Below are 17,850 nucleotides of genomic sequence, written 5' to 3' on the forward strand. Positions count from 1 at the left end.
AAAGGCATTTCACTTCTTTATTCCCTACAGCAGCCCAATACCCTAATAAAACACTCACCAGCAATACTGAAATGGGAACTAGAACTAAATAGATCTTACTCCGCACAAGACTGGTCAAGAAATTCATTCCAGCTTAAAAGCCTCACATTGTGTATTGCCTTGGGAAAATATCTACAAAATAGATGGTACATGACACCAGTTCATTTAGCTAAAATTTCCAAAGAACACTTTCCAGATTGTTGGCACAAATGTGGGCAACCTGGGAACTTGCTCCATATATTATGGTACTGCAAGTCAATAACTAGCATCTGGAAGTCAATCTTCCACCTGATCTCAAGAATTACAGGGAACATAACTCAACCCTCACCGGGTCTGGCACTATTAGGACTTTCCATAGGAAACTTTCCCACTAATTTTAGAACAGTAATTCTTCATATTCTAATTGCAATAAGAATGTCCATAATGTGCCCATATTCATATATTTTATTTTTTTTTTCAATTCACATTTTTAACGCGAGCACAATTGATTTTATTTATATTCAAATACACGGAATGAAACGTGGTGAAGTGTTTGCTGCTTTAAATATAGTTGTTTTACTCCTTAGAGGCATTGGTCCACTTGTGGCTCGCAAGAACCCCACCTGTTTGTTTATATATTTTGGGTAGTATGCTATCATGAGCATTTTAACTCTCTCCATTATATTTTATTTAATTTGAAATAAAATATATACTTTTTTAACCACTTGAGCCCCGGACCATTATGCTGCCTAAGGACCAGAGGTCTTTTTCCAATTTGGCACTGCGTCGCTTTAACTGCTAATTGCGCGGTTATGCAATGCTGTACCCAAACGAAATTTGCGTCCTTTTCTTCCCACAAATAGAGCTTTCTTTTGATGGTATTTGATCACTTCTGCAGTTTTTATTTTTTGCGCTATAAACGGAAAAAGACCGAAAATTTTGAAAAAAAATGATATTTTCTACTTTTTGTTATAAAAAAAATCCAATAAACTCAATTTTAGTCATACATTTAGGCCAAAATGTATTCGGCCACATGTCTTTGGTAAAAAAAATGTCAATAAGCGTATATTTATTGGTTTGCGCAAAAGTTATAGCGTCTACAAACTAGGGTACATTTTCTGGAATTTACACAGCTTTTAGTTTATGACTGCCTATGTCATTTCTTGAGGTGCTAAAATGGCAGGGCAGTACAAAACCCCCCCAAATGACCCCATTTTGGAAAGTAGACACCCCAAGGAAATTGCTGATAGGCATGTTGAACCCATTGAATATTTATTTTTTTTGTCCCAAGTGATTGAATAATGACAAAAAAAAAAAAAAAAAAAAATATTTACAAAAAGTTGTCACTAAATGATATATTGCTCACACAGGCCATGGGCCTATGTGGAATTGCACCCCAAAATATATTCAGCTACTTCTCCTGAGTACGGGGATACCACATGTGTGGGACTTTTTGGGAGCCTAGCCGCGTATGGGACCCCGAAAACCAATCACCGCCTTCAGGATTTCTAAGGGTGTAACTTTTTGATTTCACTCTTCACTGCCTATCACAGTTTCGGAGGCCATGGAATGCCCAGGTGGCACAACCCCCCCCCAAATGACCCCATTTTGGAAAGAAGACACCCCAAGCTATTTGCTGAGAGGCATATTGAGTCCATGGAATATTTTATATTTTGACACAAGTTGCGGGAAAGTGACACTTTTTTTTTTTTTTTTTTGCACAAAGTTGTCACTAAATGATATATTGCTCACACAGGCCATGGGCCTATGTGGAATTGCACCCCAAAATACATTTAGCTGCTTCTCCTGAGTATGGGGATACCACATGTGTGGGACTTTTTGGGAGCCTAGCCGCGTACGGGGCCCCGAAAACCAATCACCGCCTTCAGCGTTTTTAAGGGCGTGAATTTTTGATTTTACTCTTCACTGCCTAACACCGTTTCGGAGGCCATGGAATGCCCAGGTGGCACAAACCCCCCCCAAATGACCCCATTTTGGAAAGTAGACACCCCAAGCTATTTGCTGAGAGGCATGGTGAGTATTTTGCAGCTCTCATTTGTTTTTGAAAATGAAGAAAGACAAGAAAAAACTTTTTTTTTTTTTCTTTTTTCAAATTTCAAAACTTTGTGACAAAAAGTGAGGTCTGCAAAATACTCACTATACCTCTCAGCAAATAGCTTGGGGTGTCTACTTTCCAAAATGGGGTCATTTGGGGGGGTTTTGTGCCACCTGGGCATTCCATGGCCTCCGAAACTGTGATAGGCAGTGAAGAGTGAAATCAAAAATTCACGCCCCTTAGAAAGCCTGAAGGCGGTGCTTGGTTTTCGGGGTCCCGTACACGGCTAGGCTCCCAAAAAGTCTCACACATGTGGTATCCCCGTACTCAGGAGAAGCAGCAGAATGTATTTTGGGGTGTAATTTCACATATTCCCATGGCATGTTTGAGCAATATATCATTTAGTGACAACTTTGTGCAAAAAAAAAAAAAAAAAAAAAAAAATTTGTCTCTTTCCCGCAACTTGTGTCGCAATATAAAATATTCCATGGACTCGACATGCCTCTCAGCAAATAGCTTGGGGTGTCTACTTTCCAAAATGGGGTCATTTGGGGGGGTTTTGAACTGTCCTGGCATTTTATGCACAACATTTAGAAGCGTATGTCACACATCACCCACTCTTCTAACCACTTGAAGACAAAGCCCTTTCTGACACTTATTTTTTACATGAAAAAGTTTTTTTTTTTTTGCAAGAAAATTACTTTGAACCCCCAAACATTATATATTTTTTTAAAGCAAATGCCCTACAGATTAAAATGGTGGGTGTTTCATTTTTTTTTTTCACACAGTATTTGCGCAGCGATTTTTCAAACGCATTTTTTGGGGAAAAAACACACTTTTTTAAATTTTAATGCACTAAAACACACTATATTGCCCAAATGTTTGATGAAGTAAAAAAGATGATCTTAGACCGAGTACATGGATACCAAACATGACATGCTTTACAATTGCGCACAAACGTGCAGTGGCAACAAAATAAATACATTTTTAAAAGCCTTTAAAAGCCTTTACAGGTTACCACTTTAGATCTACAGAGGAGGTCTACTGCAAAAATTACTGCCCTCGATCTGACCTTCGCGGCGATACCTCACATGCATGGTGCAATTGCTGTTTACGTTTGACGACAGACCGCCGCTTGCGTTCGCCTTAGCGCAAGAGCAGGGGGCGACAGGGGTGCTTTTTTTTTTTTTTTTTTTTTTCTTTATTATTTTTTTGCTTTTTTATCTTATTTTTAAACTGTTCCTTTCATTTTTTTTTTTTTTTAAATCATTTTTATTGTTATCTCGGGGAATGTAAATATCCCCTATGATAGCAATAGGTAGTGACAGGTACTCTTTTTTGAAAAAATTGGGGTCTATTAGACCCTAGATCTCTCCTCTGCCCTCAAAGCATCTGACCACACCAAGATCGGTGTGATAAAATGCTTCCCCAATTTCCCAATGGCGCTATTTACATCCGGCGAAATCTAAGTCATAAAATGCTCGTAGCTTCCGGTTTCTTAGGCCATAGAGATGTTTGGAGCCACTCTTGTCTCTGATCAGCTCTATGGTCAGCTGGCTGAATCACCGGCTGCATTCTCAGGTTCCCTGTTGAGACAGGAGAGCCAGAGAAAAACACGGAAGACGGTGGGGGGGGGGGGGGCATTCCCTCCCACGGCTTGTAAAGGCAGTCTAGAGGCTAATTAGCCGCTAGGATTGCTTTTACATGAAAGCCGACCGCTGGCTGAAAAGAATGATACCAAGATGATACCTAAACCTGCAGGCATCATTCTGGTATAACCACTCAAAGTTGTGAATGGCGTACCTGAAGACAAAAAAATGGTTAACAATAAAGCACAGTAAACAATAAAGTATAAATAATTACATACCTGAAAAACAAACATGATAAAACATAATAACAATAACAATAACAATAACAATAAAACACTGCAGAATAGAATACAGTAAAAAAAGAGCAGAACAATAGAGAGAGAGAATAGAGAGAGAGAACAATAAAACGACAACTATTTTTTTTTATTTTATATATATTTTTTTTTTTTTTACACTTTTTTTGTAACTAACTTTTATAACTGTAACCGGTTCCAGGTTCGGGTCTCTCAAAATGCGATGGCATCTTGGGAGACCCTGTGAAAGTGTGCCTAGTCTGTGCAATGCTGTACCCTACGCTAATACTCAACTAGTGTATGGTAGCGTTCAAAACATTCACCAATGCAAAGACCAGGATTGTCAGGACAGAAGGGACAATAATAGCGGGTGTCACGCCTATATCCGCGTTTGCTGCAGACACAACATCTTTTTGGGGGGGGTTCGTTGGGTAGGGGTACTCGGGAGCACATAAAAATGCCTCTCATGCAGCCGACTGCATTTCGTTGGGGGATGTGAATGGGGGAAGTACGGGCGCTGCAGAAGTGGTGGGTTCCCAATTAGGATTGGCGAATGCAGCAGGAAGGGCACTATGGGCACGACGGGCCTGTGTTTGTCTTTTTGGTGGCAGCGGGACACTACTTGTGCTTGTCACCTCACCAGCTTGAACTGCACTTATGGGACTCGCCACGTCACCAAGTGTTACTGCAGTGCTGGTTTGACTACGACCGGGGTGTACTAGGCCGCTGGTGCTTGCCAGTTCAATAAAAAGCTTCCAAAAAAACTGTTAGCGATCGCAGGGATCAGGCCTGACTCTGCGAACGCTGCAGTTATGCGTTTAGTGTTTTGTAAGTGACAGTGATCGATCGATACTGCACTTGGGTGGGCTGGACTGGGCCGGGCGGAGGGGCAAAACGCAGGTGCTAGCAGGTATCTGGGTTGATCCCGCTAACACTGCGTTTTTGGGAACCCTAAACTGCTGGGGACGCTAGTATAGATCTGATCTGATCGGATCAGATATTGATCCGTTCAGATACTATACCACTAAAGGAGGCGTATGCTGCGTGCGTGGGTGTTAGCGGTACTGGCGCTAACCTGACGCTGCCTGGGGCCGGTGCTTGCTAGTTCACCAAAATGCTACCAAAAAAACTGTTAGCGATCGCAGGGATCAGGCCTGACTCTGCGAACGCTGCAGTTATGCGTTTAGTGCCTTGTAAGTGTCAGTGATCGATCGATACTGCACTTGGGTGGGCTGGGCCGGGCGGAGGGGCACAACGCAGGTGCTAGCAGGTATCTGGGCTGATCCCGCTAACACTGCGTTTTTGGGAACCCTAAACTGCTGGGGACGCTAGTATAGATCTGATCGGATCAGATATTGATCCGATCAGATACTATACCACTAAGGGAGGTGTACGGTGCGTGCGTGGGTGTTAGCGGTACTGGCGCTAACCTGACGCTGCCTGGTGCTTGCTTGCCAGTTCACCAAAATGCTACCAAAAAAACTGTTAGCGATCGCAGGGATCAGGCCTGACTCTGCGAACGCTGCAGTTATGCGTTTAGTGTTTTGTAAGTGACAGTGATCGATCGATACTGCACTTGGGTGGGCTGGGCGGAGGGGCAAAACGCAGGTGCTAGCGGGTATCTGGGCTGATCCCGCTAACACTGTGTTTTTGGGAACCCTAAACTGCTGGGGACGCTAGTATAGATCTGATCAGATCAGATATTGATCCGATCAGATACTATACCACTAAGGGAGGCGCATGCTGCGTGCGTGGGTGTTAGCGGTACTGGCGCTAATCTGACGCTGCCTGGGGCGACGCATATCACCGTCGGGCGATCAGGGGGCTAAACCTTTATTAGGTAATAAACGGCGGGTGCCCTGACACTATAAAAAATAAACGAACTAACCTGCGTCACCCGTAACGGTTATACGGTGATCAGTGGTGAAAGGGTTAACTAGGGGGCAATCAAGGGGTTAAAACATTTATTAGGTAGTATATGGGGGTCCCTGTCACTATAAAACGCTGACGGCGAACCTAAATATTTACCTCACTAACTAGCGTCACCAGCGACACTAATACAGCGATCAGAAAAATGATCGCTTAGCAACACTGGTGACAGGGGGTGATCAAGGGGTTAAAACTTTATTAGGGGGGGTTAGGGGGGTACCCTAGACCTAAAGGGGGGTAATACTCACTGTCCCAACACTGTAACTGTCACAAACTGACACTATGCAGTAATCAGAAAAAAAAAAAAAAAAAAAAAAAAAAACCTGCTGGTGTCAGTTTGTGACAGGGGGGGGGGGGTGATTGGGGGGGGATCGGGGGGCGATCGGGGGGGGGATCGGGGTGTTTTGTATGCCTGGCATGTTCTACTGTGTGTGTAGTGTGTTGTGCACTCACATTGATGTCTTCTCCCCTCGGCGCTGGAACGGAAAATACCGAGCCGAGGGGAGATGACATCATTTCCTTTGCTGCTGTTTAGCATACAGCAGCAAAGGAGTGTTCCCATTGGCCGGCGGCGATCGCGAGGGGGGGGCCACGAACGGATGGCCTCCCCCTCATCTCGGATCGCCGGGGAACAGAACGGGACCGCTTCGGGCACCGGGGGGGGGTCCGATCGGACCCCCCACCCGCGAGAGGCAAATCACGTACATGTACGTGATTTTGCCTGCCCGTGCCGCCTTGCCGACGTAAATCGGCGTTAGGCGGTCCTTAAGTGGTTAAGACATTTGTATATTTTAGTGTCTATAAAGTCATATGGGTTTACTAACAAATTTTGCTATAAATGTGGAGATGTGGCACTGTTTTAACTATACCTGCATCCACAGCACCACCTTGTGAGGATGCAAATATAGTCTTTGGTAGGTTAGAGTCTCATGTAAAAGTTAGTTCTTAGGCTTAGGTTGGTCAAAGGAGGAGTGGTGGAGAAGGGGGAGGGGTAGGACGGAGCTGTCAGCAGGGAAGGAGAGGAATATACACCACACCGCACGCCATACGAGCCGCTGCTAAACGAAATACACCTGTATAGTTTAGTGCACTGTAGCACCTGCATACTGTGAGTACCCTCCTGGAGGAACTTCTTTTACTTTAAATAAATCCCTTACTATATTACACCATGGAGCTTTCTTTTTCTCTTTTATGAATGATGTTTTACCTGTGAGGATTGGACATACATCATTGCATCCTGAATGAGCCCAGGAGTGGCCCCAATGCGTGTTTTGACACTGTTTAACTACCGTGTCACACGAATAGAGGTGAGTGCAAGCACAAGTGGGGGATCACGGGAGAGCACATCCAGCTTGTTGTGATTTGGACACTTTTCAGGAGAAGCTTGATGAACACTTCATTCATGGACACTGTTTTCTTGCACTTCTTTGTTTCAGTTTGAATCTACTGATCGTATTTTGTTTGGACACTTGATTGTCACAGGATTTGTTATTAATTAGGTCTATATTCATGCATGATGCACTTTCAGCATTTTATATAAGGATTGCACTTTTATGTGGATGCACTTTGTGAATTTTATATATAAGGATTGCACATTATATATATATATTTTTACATGTAAGTTTTTATTAGCATACTAATTATGGTTTAACATTTTTGCACAATTAGTTTATATTTTATACTCAGTTTATATATATTCATATTTTTTTTCAATTCACATTTTTAGCGCAAGCACAATTGATTTTATTTATATTCAAATACACGGAATGAAACGTGGTGAAGTGTTTGCTGCTTTAAATATAGTTGTTTTACTCCTTAGAGGCATTGGTCCACTTGTGGCTCGCAAGAACCCCACCTGTTTGTTTGTATCTTGATTTCATACACTTGCTAGTAGCCTATGGATCCTTTTGCCTTTTTTGAAAACAGGGAGATAGACCTGGAAGGTCTATTCTCAGTTAGTAGTAATAAAGAAAATGACATCACACACCTTTTTAGAAAACTGGGGCATTGTATGGACAAAAAAAGCAACATATGGTGGGATCGCTCCACCATGGATAAATATTTAAAAGATGGCATGGTCCCCAGGAAATTAAGATGGGATGTTCCCATAAATGACGGTTTATTAGGTGAAGGGGATATAGAAGAATGGTACTCCTTCTTTTCAAATAAAGGAAGAGAGGTTATGGAATTTCTCCTCAAACGCAAACAACGCAAATTATCATTAATAGAGGATCAGATCAAAGAAATTAGGGAAAAACTAGCTCCTTTTAACAACACACCTGAGTATGATAGACTCATGGGGGATCTGCATAAAAGTATGCAGAAAAAGGATGTTGAGAATAAAAACACTAAAAGGAAAAAGTATCTGAGGGATTTTGAGGATTATCAAAACAAACAGGTTTTTCGTTGGCAATCTACATTATTAGCTAATGCTAGCGCTAGCATGCAGCCGCAGACAGCAACTAGTGGTTCGGGCGATACGAGAGCATCGCAACCACAAGGACAGCAACACCATCAGCAACAGAATGCCAAACAACCGGGTAGAGGACTACCCTCACACCATCAAGAGGACAAACAACCTCATACCCCCCATCGTCAACCACCAAGGAGAGCATATTATGATCAACAGGAACATCCGAGTTATGGAGGCAGCAATGCCCAGTACTCTGACTATGGTCCACCAAAAGGCCAAGGGAATTGGTATGATGGAAGACCACCTTATCGTGGGGAAGGGAATAGAGTCCAACATAATTACTATGATAGGGGATACCAGTCAAATCCCCCCCCTCCACGACGGGGTGGACAATACAATTCCTATGGCCACAAAAAACAACACGGATACCAGCAAGGTACCCCACATAGATCTCAAGGCAATTATGGGTACCAACAGGGAACACCATATAGAGGGAATCATCAATCATACAGAGGTCCCCCACCGAATCAATATCAACAGAGGGGTTATCCCTCAGATTCGTATGGGAACACACAAAGGGGTGCTGTTTATTACTCACCAAAACCTCAGAGAGGGAGGTATGAGAACCCCCCGCAAGACCAATATAGGATACCAACATAAAATAGTTACCAACCTCTGGAGGACAATGAGGATCAATTTTTTGATGAGTCTTTTTTAGGGGGGACCAGGGGAGGGCCCTCCCGTGAGATAAGAAACCAAGGAAAAGAGGAGGGAGAGCTGGAAGAAGAGTTCAGCAGAAAAAGAAGGCGAGAAGATTAGGAGAGGGGATTTTTAACCTTAGTGGGGCTCCGCTGTCAAGGGAAGAGCTGCTGGTACTCGACAAAGGTATTAAGTTCGCCCCCAAGAAAGGACTCAACAAATTTGAGACGTATATTGGGATACAGAAGTTTATTAGAAAGCTGAACATCAAAAAATATTATGCCCTTAATCCTATTGAAAAAACTATTGAAAATACCAAATATACCAATCTGCGGAACAACTCAGTATTTAACCCCCACATAGCCAACAACAAATATGTTGATTTGTTCAAGAAGTTGGTGACCACTGAACTAGAGCAATTACCCATTAAGAAATTTATGAACATAAGGATTTTACAAAAGGTTTGAATCTACTAGATAAAAGGACAGATATAGTGGTGAGGCCAGCGGATAAAGGCGGGGGGATAGTTATACTATCCCTACAACAATATAAGGAGGAAATGGAAAGGATACTGAGTGATACTGATACTTACCGATTACTGGATATAAATCCATCTAAATCCTTCAAAAGAATATTAGAAACTATCGTTCATGATGGTGAGGAAGAAGGACTCCTGAGTAAGCAGGAAGCGAAATACCTTGTCCCTACGGTTAGCAAGACTCCAGTGATATATTTCCTACCAAAGATACACAAGGATATTATAAACCCCCTGGGGAGGCCGATAGTGAGCGGCATTGAATCTTTGACATCCCGCTTGGGGGAATACATAGAAATCCACCTGCAACCACTGGTGAAAAAAACAAAGGCCTACCTCAAGGATACTAAGCATAAGTTACAACTATTGAGTGAATGTAATGCACGGGATAATATTATTATGGCCACGGGCGATGTGGCCTCACTTTACACAAACATAGAGCATGAGGGTGCCTTGAGAGCAGTGGAATGGGCTCTTATGAAAGAGGAACATGTGGATGGAGATTTTATCATATTTATCCTTAAGTGTTTAGATTTTTGTTCACTACACAATTTTTTTTGGTATGGGAATACGTTTTATTTGCAGACAAAAGGTGTCACTATGGGCGCTAAATTTGCCCCCAGCGTGGCGAACTTATATATGGCCAAATGGGAAGAGGAGGGAATTTTAAATGGAGAGCGCGATAATATTTTATTATACAAGAGATTCATCGATGATCTGTTGATCATTTGGAAAGGGAGTATGGAAACACTAAGGGATTTATTGGATTCCATGAACAACAATGATCTCAACATCTCCCTAACTTGGGATGTTAATAGAGAAAACCTCAATTTTTTAGATCTAGAAATTTTTAACACCAATGAAGGTATCATTACTAGATCGTATTTTAAAGTGACAGATCGCAACTCTTATATACCCACCACCAGCTGTCATTACAAACCCTGGCTGGAAAACATACCCAGAGGCCAATATATGAGGATGAGAAGAAACTGCATGAAAATTGAGGACTATGAGCTGCAGTCTAACAAACTAAGTAGCATGTTTTTAGATAAGGGATATCATAATGACTTCTTACAGAAGGAAAAGTTGGAGGTTGCACGTCTCGATAGGGATAGCTTATTAAGAGATAATATTGAAACCACGGGAAGTGTTACCAATGACAATATCAGTATCGTTTTGAACTACTCTTTACAAAACAATGAAGTACAAAGAATTATACGCAAGTACTGGAATGTCCTAAAGCAGGACATTCACCTCAAAGGAGTGCTCCCAGATAAACCTAAAATTGTTTTCAAAAAAGCGCCTAATTTACGGAATAAATTGGTACACAATGTTGTTGAACCGCCCCCCCCAAATCCTAAGATGTTCTGGGATCTCAAGGGCTTCTACGGGTGTGGTAGATGCTATAGTTGTGTGAGGGTTCCGGGGAATGACAAAAGAGTAAAGGAGTTCTCGGATCCTATAAATCATCAGTCTTATACCATCAGGGACTTTATATCATGCGACACTATAGGTGTCGTATACGCATTAAAGTGCCCATGCAATCTTATCTATGTGGGCCGTACCATTAGAGCCTTGAAAGACAGATTAGAGGAACACCTACGAAACATCCGCAAAGGGTCAGATAAGCACCATTTATATATCCATTTTGAGAAAATGCACAATAAAAGCACGGTAGGGATGAAATTTTGGGGGATAGAGGCTCCCAAACGCCACTGGAGGGGTTCCAATTTCACGAGAGAAATTAGTAAATGAGAATCTTGGTGGATACACCAGTTGGGCTCTCTGTCCCCTGGGGGGCTCAATAGGGACTTTGATTTAACATGTTTCCTCAGTAATTTTTAATTAGTTCCTATGTATTTAACGGTATCGAGTTTCCCACTCTAGATAAAGACCCACTGTGGACTATGGTCGGTTTGACAGATGGTCAGGTCGACCATGGGGCTTTATATTAAGATGACTTCACATGAGGATGCCAGGGTAGCGACGAACATAATATAAATAATTTCTTTTATTTCTCTGTATGTTTATTCCGATATATTATCCAGGTTGGTTTTTAGGTTAATCCTAAATTTATGTGTTGGATTCCCTGTTAACACCTGTTAATGTTGGTAATATTACCATTTTTTGTAGGTTCTTATCATTGTTATGGTGGTTTTTTAACATCATTATAACATTTAAAAAAAAAAAAAATCCAGACTCCCCTACAGGGGTAATAGGCATGTAGTGCTTTTTATGGAGGTCACTGCTCCCTGAAGTCTGCAGTAGATGTCCCAGGTGTATCCTTGTAGGTTAGTGGATTCTCGTGTTCGTCATTCTGTGCATTCAATCGCAGGTGCACTTCGGCTTTTCCATTCGTGGTCTTCGTCAGCGGTTCCCACTCACAGCCACAGGTAGTATCCAAACCTTTTTGTGTCATGTGCAAAAATCTTGCGGTTCATTATGCTTTGAGGTTATTATTCTGTACTAAATTATGTTTTAATGATACCCATTGTTTTCTTGAGGATGGATCGAACCATGCTTTCAGTTGGTCTAGAAGAGTTGCTCTATAATAGTCTTTAATAATCGGGACTCCCATACCTCCTTTCGATATCTGTTTCGTGAGGGTCGAGAAAGCTATTCTTGGTCTCGATCTTTTGCAAATAAAGGATCGAAGTGAGGTATTAAGTTTATTGAAGAAAAGAGTTGGTAAAGGAATTGGCACCATCCTAAAGATGTAGAGAATTTTTGGCAACACCATCATTTTAAAGGATGCTATCCTACCCATCCATGAGATTTCAAATTTATACATTTGCATAAGTTCAATCTGAACCGATTGTAGTAGTTTTTTATAATTGGCTTCATAAAGTTGGTTAGATTTGGCAGTTAAATAGATCCCTAGATATTGGATTTTACTATTACTATTTCCTTTTTTGGTTTATTTTCGATACATAACTTTTTTCTCCATACCAGTTTTTTACTCTCACCATACACCCTTCCATCACCTGTAGCCACAGGCTGGGTATTTAGGCCTATATGAAACATCTCCTTCACTGTGGCCTATTGTAGCAAGTAGCATTTACATTATGTAGCCTTATTTAGATACTAAGGGTATAGCTGTGAAAATAACTGTATATTATATATTGTAATTTTTCCCTATGATACAGTAGCATCTAGGCTTTTCTCTAGGTAGCTCCTTGTGAGTGCTTTGTTCAGGGGAGGCAGCAACCTTTTCTTCTACCATGTAGGCCCATCCTAAGCGCAGGTTTCTTTTCCTTACCAAAGCTATTGTGTCTTGTTCTACAGGGAAGGAGTATAATATCCGAGGGTTCGTGAACTGTAACACCAAATATGTGGTGTATGTTGTGGAATGCACTGCATGTGCATTACAATATGTAGGGTGCACTTCTAAGGCTCTGAGAGTTAGGATCAGCGAACACTATATTATCCCAGTGATCGGAACCTCTCGAATGTGTCTAAGCACTTCAAACATGTACATGCAGGCAACATGAGTTCTTTTGATTTTAAGGGTCTTGAAAGGGTTAATAGACCCCTTTGGGGAGGAGATCACCACCACAAACTTCTATAGATATTGTCCTTGAATACCAGAATACCTGCTGGCATTAATTATAAATGGGATTTGGACTTATTTTTTAAATCATATGCTTTTATAATTTAATACTTATAATTTAATACAGCCAGTCCTGTTTTAGAGATTTTTACTCTTATTTGGTAGCTTTTTCTGTTGCAGGTTATAATGTCTTAAAACTCTGGTTATATCATCCTGGAATTTGTAATCTTTCTATTATTATATTATACGATCCAGTGCCACTTCTCTCTCTGTTCTATGGTGAAAATTTATCCAATTGACTTAATTGTTTTTCTGATGCACTTGCTCTTTCATTGCGCTGTATTATGTCTATATATATGTTTTGTGTTTCACATGTCTGATATGCTGTGATCAAGGCCCTTTGTGCCGAAACGCATTAGCCTTTGCACTGTTCTTACACCGTTCCTGTATGTAGCAATAAAGATTTTTTATTTGGATTACTGGAGATGCTGGCTACTTTCCTTTTTTGAAGCATACTACCTAAATATGGGTTTGCAAACAATTTTAGTGTAAGCTACCAGATTCTGAAAAGGCGTTACATAAACTCCTCTTTAAGGTGTCCACAAGATATTTCATCCTCTGCACTCTCTGTGGGAATGGGATGAGTTCCAAGACTTTCCCCTTGTAACGGTGGTCAAGGAGGGTTACCAACCAATAATTATCACTATCTTTGATGCCACAAATTCTCAGGTCCTTCCGCAGGCTTTGATGAATAAGGGAGCCTATGCACCGCAAGTTTGCAGAGGCATGAAAAGCAGAGTCCTCGGGGGCACTGAGGATTACAGTATCTGGAACTGCCTCCTCCCAGCCATGTACTACTCCAAAAGGGTTCTGGGGAAAGAAAACATCTCTTAAGGTTTGATGTATGTCTTTCTCTGCTTCAATGCCTCCTAAACTGACAGAATCCTCTTCCTCCTCCCTCTCCTCTTGTGTGTTATGTGGCATCACAAAAATGGTGTCTGCATAAAGTGGTCCTTGAGAGGAAAGGAAGGTCTCCTCCTCCTCCTCCGCTGCTTTGCCTCAAGTGCCCTGTCCATAATGCCACGCAGAGTATGCTCCAGCAGCAACACAACAGGGGGTGTCACTGATGCATGCATTGTCATGGCTCACCATCCTTGTCGCCTCCTCAAATGGTGACAGTACATTGCATGCATCCTATATCAGCAGCCATTGGCATGGGGAAGAAAGCCGCCCTGAGCCTGTCATTGTGCCATACTCACACAGGTACTCATTGACAGCCCTTTGCCGCATGTGTATCCACTGCAGCATTGCCAAAGTCAAGTTCCACCTGGGCTTATCTCAAATCAGGCAGTCTACAGGCAGGTGGAATTCCTGCTGAATTTCAGCCAACTGAACACTGGCTGTGTATGACCACCTGAATTGGCTACATACTCTTCTGGCCTGCTTTAAAAGATCTTGCAACCCTGGGTACCTATTTAGGAAATGCTGCACCAGAAAATTGAGGATATGTGCCAAGCATGGCACATGTGTCAGCTTTCCCTGTCAAAGGGCTGACAGGAGGTTAGCGTCATTATCACACACCACAATTCCTGACTCAAGCTAATGTGGCCTGAACCACCTCTGGGCCTGCCCCTGCAGAGCTGAAAGAATCTCTGCTCTGGTGTGGCTCCTGTCCCCTAGACAGACCAGCTGAAGCACTGCATGGCATCTTTTAGCCTGACTCATTGAATGGTCCCTTGAACGCTTAGGGGGTACTGGTCGTCATAAGACCAATCAACAGAGGAAGGCATGGAGGAGGAGGAGGGGGTGGAGCTCACAAATCTCACATCATCACCACCAGCTGTATGGAGATGCAGCAGCAAAAAATATATTGGTTTTATATTTATATACATGCTTATAAAGAAGACCAATGCATTTATAGGAAAGCAGTCCAGGATGATGCATATTGGAGACAGGATTAATAAATTGTCACGTTGTGACAAAATGGGAGGTAAGGATGGGCGAACGGTTCGCCCGAGCATGAGTTTGGCTGTCATTGGCTGTTCAGAAGTTCCCCAAACAACCCAAATATAGGGTCGTTTGACCATTTGACCACTTGTTCGGCCCACAGAAGGACCACAATGCACTGCGCCACCGCACAGTGCATTGAAAGCCCTGATTGGCTGAAGCAATGAAAGCTTTGCCCAATCAGGGCACACAGCACTGTCAGAGCTATGACTGGATACAGTCATGATGACTGTATCCAATCATGGCTCATTGCTCTTAATCCTGCCGCACAATATTAAAGTATTTTTTCTATAGCGGCCATTTGTAGTGTGATAGCGGCGTGCAGAGAGATAGAATAAGGCTCTGTTCAGTGTTATTAGACAGTTAGTGTGCTATAGTATGCTATTCTGATTATTTTGTCAGTGTAGAATATCAGTTTAGTGTGCATCTAGGGATAGTTCAGTGTAAGCCTAGTGCGACCATTCATCTTTACATTAGTGTCAATGTAGGGATAGTTCAGTCATTGTGAGTGTAGTGCAACCACCATTCATCTTTACATTAGTGTGAATGTAGGTATAGTTTAACGCCATATAATTCTGTGTGTTACTGCAAGTTTAACACCATATAGTTCTCTAGGTTACTGCAAGTTTAACGCCATATACTGTATTTATTGGCATATAACACTCACTTTTTCACCATGAAAATCGGGTGCAAATAGTGCGTGCGTGTTATACGCCAATACTTCAGTTTTAGCTGCCTCGGAGGGGACAGGGAGGGGGGGCAGGATGAGCACCGTCAAATTACATAAAGTGAGAATCTCCTCTTTACTTGGCGGCCTCTGTAATAGGAACTCCCGTCTCCTGGGCCTCCATTGGACCACTGTTCTGTCTATCATAGGAGATTCTCACTGTATGTAATCTGTCAGCGCTCATCCCGCCCCCCTCCCTGTCCCCTCTGGGCTGCAGATGGGCATCGATCAGTCTGCATTGATGGCAATGGTGAGGCTGCATTGATCTGGACTGATGAGGCTGCATTGATGGCACTTGTGAGGCTGTAGATGGGCATTGATCAGGCTGCATTGATGGCAATGATAAGGCTGCAGATTGGCACTGACCCTTATTTTGCTTCAAAGATCCTTATTTAAAATGTAATTTTTTTTTCCTGAAACTTCCCTCTTAAAATGAATGTGCGTGTTATACGCCTGTGCGTGTTATATGCCGATAAATATGGTAGTTCATTGCGTTACTGCAAGTTTAATGCCATATAGTTCATTGCGTTACTGCAAGTTTAACGCCATATATTTCATTGCGTTAGTGTAAGTTTAACGCCATATAGTTCTGTGCGTTACTGCTAGTTTAACACTGTATATTTCATTGCAATACTGCAAGTTTAACGCCATATATTTAATTGCGTTACTGCAAGTTTAATGCCATATAGTTCTGTGCGTTACTGCAAGTTTAACGCCATATAGTTCTGTGCGTCACTGCATGTTTGACGCAGTATATTGCAGTATATTATAGTGTATCTGTGGAGTGTGTCTGTGTTGTGAATACTCAAATTAAAGTGCACCAAACACCACTTTCCATTGATTAAAGTGCATCCACCTACACATTTACACATCTTTGTTACATTTTGTTAATAAGCACCCCCCACTCCCCCCCATCATTTCTGGGAGGACAACAAGGAAAGGCAGACGTTCCCATGGCAATGTAAGGGGGCCAGCAGCGTATGTGTCCATAGGCAAAGGTGGACATGGTCAGTCCTCAGGCAGGGCATCATTTCCTCTGTTTAGTGATGTTGCTTATGCTATCCAGCCACAGCATGCAGAGGAGGTGGTGAGCTGCCTTACTAAACAGTCCTCATACTCAGTCACCCAAGCAGAGACTAGTGCGCAGTCTCATGCAGCTGCCAGAGTGGCAAAACCTGCCTCCTTGTCCACAGCTATTCCTGCCATAGCCCCAGCATCAGGCATGGAGGAGTCAGTGGAGTTATTTGAACCCAACGTCAGCCACTTGCTCCTTGACAATGCACAGCCATTACTCAATTCAGACATTGGTTCTGACTCTGAGTTTGAGGAAGGCAGCAACATGACCCTACAGAGAGGGGAGAACACTGGTACACAAATTGGCAGTCATATTCCCCAAGCCACAGCGTATTTCCAAGTTGTCTCCAGTGGTAAAGAGGATGGAGGAGATGATGATGATGAGGTCACTGACTTGACTTGGATGCCTGAAATATCTCAGGAGGAAAGTGAGGGTAAGGCACAACCCCAACGAGGTAGCCATTATGGAAGAGCAGAGAGCAGCCACCCTCTTCCATCAGATTGTGGGGTTGTTATCTCCTGGCCCACTTCCCACAGCTCAGTTGTCTGGGCCTATTTTAATACATGTGCAGTTGATCACACTGTTGCTATTTGCAAATGTCTCAAGCGAATCAAGCGTAGCAAAAATACCAACCATTTGGGTACCACATGCTTGACAAGGCATTTAACCTCCCACCACTCAGCCCGCTGGCAAGAGCACCTAAAAGCCACACAAAAGGGGCACAAATCTGTCCCTCCTCCTTACTCACCGATCAGCAACCTCCACTGACAGGGATGATGGTATAGCGCAGGGTGTCCCAGGTCCTTGCAGCATATCTGCCAGCAGCATACCACCAGCTGTAAACTATAGCCGGCAAATTTCTCTGCCCCATCTGCTGCAGCGGAAAAAAAATACAGTCCCTGTCAAACAGGTGTGGAAAAATTGTTCTTGGAACGTTAATTATGCCCATGAAACCTACA

The sequence above is a fragment of the Aquarana catesbeiana genome, linkage group LG05, assembly GCF_042186555.1.
Source record: "Aquarana catesbeiana isolate 2022-GZ linkage group LG05, ASM4218655v1, whole genome shotgun sequence".
Lineage (NCBI taxonomy): Eukaryota > Metazoa > Chordata > Amphibia > Anura > Ranidae > Aquarana > Aquarana catesbeiana.